Below are 4,770 nucleotides of genomic sequence, written 5' to 3' on the forward strand. Positions count from 1 at the left end.
GTGGAAATTCTGTGTATTACTAAAATTTGTATTGAGAAAGAATAAACTGGTTTAATCAAGAAAGGACTTGTATCTCTGAAGTTCCTTGGAAAAAATGTATACCGGAAATGAACAAACAAGCAGAGACGTAACATATTTCTGGTTGATATGCTTATTCCAATAGCTGTTTTTTAATAATTTCAATTCATAATGAACAAATTTGTTTTAAGTAGACATGACGACAATGAATTAAACTACCAGTGAATAGTTACTAGGAAGAACTACCTATTCAGTAACTACTTCCAAGTAATATAGATAGTACTTCAATAGTGACTATTTCTACAAATATCATGTACATACATTTCAAATATCAAATGATACCCAAACAAAATAGATTAGCATGTGTTCAGATGTTCAGTAAGTAACTTATATTGCCATGAATAACAAATATATCTGTTTTGCAAGAACTTACTTATCTGTATTTTATTTGGTGTGTATTAGATATATAGACCTGCGGTTTATTTTATGTCTCTCAACTGAGATTGTTAATCTGCAAGAGTAATGTCAACACCCATGCACTGCTTTGTAATGCCATCTGAACTTTCCTTTTTAAATCTTAACATACCATACAATTCACTGTTTTGTTTTAATTGAACTAATCTTTCTCTTGCAGAGAATGAATAGTGGTATCAATAATTGAAATCTCTGGTTAAGAATTCACATCAATCTCCATCTCTTTGATATGTGTTTTTACAAGTATTTTATATTTTTTACCAAGTTCACAGTGATGTGCATGATTTTTCAGCTACAAGTTGTATGAGTTCATTTTAAATTTTTTTAACAAGATAATGGTTTATAATCTCCTGTGCTCTTATCTCCGTTAAATAATCTTTCAATGCAACATCAAATGCACCAAAAACTTCAGAAAATTACCACTCTTATGTTAATCTAGAAGTTTCTTAAAATTGAAGACACTACTTAGCTAAGTTCTTTATGTTGGCCATGAGTTTATTAAATACATCATTGCTTGGTTTCAGGTTTAATTGCAAGCTGAGTTTTAAAAAATATCCAGTTTCTTTTTTAGATGTAGCTCTTTCCAGTTTTTAGGTGAAATCTTATATTAGCTTAACATTTACTGTATGTTTTTCTACTCATTCTTACTCTTACTATTATCCATCAAAGAAAGACATGTAAACAGCATTAAGAGATGTACTTTCATCACATTGACTTTTTGGGTTAAATGGTTTTCTTTTATAACTACAGCTTTCATATTACAGATGAGTGTGATGCTGAGGATTGGCTTGATTTGTTTGAAGCCCAATACTATCCTAAATTCTCTATCATGTTAGTTTTTTATTTCTGTGGCTAATATTGAAGACTCCCTTCTTAGAAATGTTTAGTCATTTGGCTCTTAATTCTTTAGAAATCTTATTTTGGAAAAGAATGGGACCATAATACGATCCATGATGGCAATTGCATTGTAAAGTCATTAGGAATTAATGATGAATCAAGTACTGGGTAATAAACATGTCACACAATATGTTTTGATGCATCACACATCATCTTCAGGAGTGAAGTTTCAAGATATAAATTTCACAATATATATTTTCATAAATATCACGTGACATGTCTGTAACTTTGCATTTGTACATAAATATCAGAACAGGTCTTGCCACATTCTTAGACGGATATTCACCGGACCTTCATCTCTATTTAATAATTTATAATTCTTTTTAAATTTCATTATTTCCAGCTTTTCTCGAGTATTAGTTACTGTAATACCTTTAGGATGAACTAATACAATTATTTTTTCCCATAATATGTTATTTTCGGTTTTACTTACATGTTCTGCTCTAGCCGATTTTCTGTTTTTTTATTTTTTATACATCTCTTATGTTCGGCTATATGATATTTTAAATTAAGTTTTCTTTGTCCAATATAGATACTTCCATATTCACATTCAATTTTATAAATTCCAAATTTATCCATTAATTGTATAGCATATTTACTATTGCCTAAAATTTGTTTTATCTTACTTATCGGTTTAAATATATAGCAAAACATTTGTTGTTTTTTAAAAATTTTAAATAAACCAGTAGTTAAACCTGGAATATATGGTAACACTAAACATTCCTTTTTAATTTTATCATAACTTGGTTTCAGTGTGATACCTTGATCTATTATTGCCACATTAGTGAATTTATTAACTGCTCTGTCTACAATACTTGGGTTAAATCCTCTTTCAACTGCTATATATTTTATCAGTAACAACTCATTTTCTAAATCAACTTACTTTTTACATATCCTCAAAATTTTGTGAATATAAGTGTAAAATTCAGGCACTTTGTGTTTCTGTACGACATGATTCCTGGTGTGGTGGCATAAGAACAGAAAATCCCTGTTCATTGCTTTTTACCAATACATCTAAAAATGCAAACTATTATTTTTCTCAATTTCATGAGTAAATTGTATAGAAGGTACTATACTATTCATATATCTATATATATATATCTCCTGAGGTTTGCTTCAAATTTTAAAAGTAGCTAGATATCAAATAGTACACATATGGAATAAGATTAATCAGTTACAAAATGTATGTGGAAAAAACATCATTCTACCAAAAATGGTGACATATGAAATTATGGAGAGTAGGAATGTTGACATTTTCAAACTAAATATATAATCTGTGTGGAAGTTCTGTTTATAAAGATTTATTAGGAGTTAATTGCCTGTGCATATATAGGTTTGTGGTAATCCAAGTTTATACCTGTACATGTTTACCTGATTTCTGTAAGAATGATAGATTCATGGATCTGATTCACAGAAGGAAAGTGCTACAACTTGTGATAGGTGGGGTGAAGGAGACAAGATTTGGTGTTGAATTACAAACAAACAAAAATAAAACATTAATTTTCAACTGTACAGAAGCAAACAAACAAAAAAAGAAAGAAAATGCTGTAGAGCATCAAAATTGCATATCACATAGCACACTCTTCTTGCAGCTGACGAATCAGAAAACAGCACCAGAATGAGGAAAAATCTCTGTTCCGTGTGAAATCATAAGGTATTCTCCAAAAACAAAGTCAAGAAGGATACAATAATCAACTCCCACGAAACAGTAAATAAGTTAATGGACTAGTCAAGCTACAAAAAATAACACCTAAGGTTGAATTTATCACATGACCTCTACCATTTTTTGAGTGTTCCAAAATCATGACTTAGAAAACAATATAAGAATTGTGTAAATTAAAAATATATTCTATAGGATACTAAAATATGTAGTATCTGCATACTACAACCTCTTGTCTAAGGCTTGTTCTCAAACCAACATTAAATTTTACACCAACTAAAAAATCATAACACAATTCAGAAAAATCATTTGAAAATGATAACGTTGAGTCAGACTGGATATGAAAACACAGAACAGCATTACATCATAACATACTAAACACTCACACTTACACAAGATGCCTGTATGATGAAAGTCCCCAACTAACACATACAGCTGTCTAGAATGAACAGTGAATAATTAAGCCAAAATTAAATTTAAAAAACCTTTCAAAGAAATAAAATTTGAACTTAAACATGTATCAAAGGATTACATTGAATAGTTCAGAAAACACATAACTTTTGATCATGTGGAACTGGGATAAGTGAAAATAAACAAAAATGAAAATAAAATTGTATACCAACAAATGTAATTAATTATACTCATGCTTCACCAGCTTAGAAAAGATGTTCACACCATGACAACTGTTGTTGTAAGAAATAGCATATATAAATAGTATTTTAGTCACTGGTGTGTTTTTTGTGGCTGAGCCAGTCTGATGAACTCTGTATTCAGTAAACTGCATTGTTTGCAATGGATATGGCAGCCTTAGTGTGGTTTAAACACTTATACACTGTTCTTGAAAAACCTAAAGGAATGAATAAAGAATGTAGTGATAAAAAATGTAATAAGCTTAATATTAATGTGCAACAACAAATGTAATTTAAAATCTTATACCATTATTTGTAAAATGTCAATCACAGAAAAGAAATCAAACAAGACATTAATTTTCCAACCAACAAAACTCTCCTAAATAAACCAAAAAAAGTTAATCTTTCAAAAGAAATATTAATATTAAAACATTAAATCACCATTGCATTTTCAGTAAAACTTTAAATAAACTTTAAAACATAAATTGAATAAGAAACATTAAAAACGAAACATTAAAATATAAGTCAACTAAAACTCTTTAAATAGTATCCCATATAAAAACCCTTTAAATAAGGTTTACCGAAATACAAATCAGATAAAACTCTTTGAACAGGTGTCATTATAAAAGCCTTGGCAGAAACTACAAAATAAAAACCCTTCTAAATACCACACTAAAATACTAAATAAACTCTTTTAAATAAACCATGAAAACAAAACGGGCAAAACCCTATAGCAAATTATTAATACTGTTACGTCTCTGGTCGTTAGTTAATTTTCCGTCAATTCGTTCCGACGAAACTTTAGCGACACAAGTCCTTTCTTAAATAAAACTGGTTTATTCTTTCTGATTTTAACTTTGCTATACACTTAATTTCAACAGTTGCGATATAACAAACGCTATAATTCTCAACAAATGTCTCATGTGCTCGACTCAACAATACTCAGTTCAATTACACATATATATTATGCATCCTCCATCGTTTCTTGGCTGGTCTTATATATATATAGGTCTACCCCAATCTAGTAGTCTCCCGACAATTCACGAAGGTTCGAGAAGGACGTGGCGTGATACTAGTCATGTGACCTCGGCT

General features: G+C 29.7%; 1 protein-coding gene across 1 annotated transcript in view; it reads left to right on the top strand.

The window, feature by feature from the left end:
- Window positions 1–4,770, top strand: part of LOC106457450 (dynein heavy chain 8, axonemal-like) — a 459,787-nt gene that overhangs the window by 182,131 nt on the left and 272,886 nt on the right. The gene's annotated exons all lie outside the window — the stretch shown is intronic.

The sequence above is a fragment of the Limulus polyphemus genome, unplaced genomic scaffold, assembly GCF_000517525.1.
Source record: "Limulus polyphemus unplaced genomic scaffold, Limulus_polyphemus-2.1.2 Scaffold333, whole genome shotgun sequence".
NCBI lineage: Eukaryota > Metazoa > Arthropoda > Merostomata > Xiphosura > Limulidae > Limulus > Limulus polyphemus.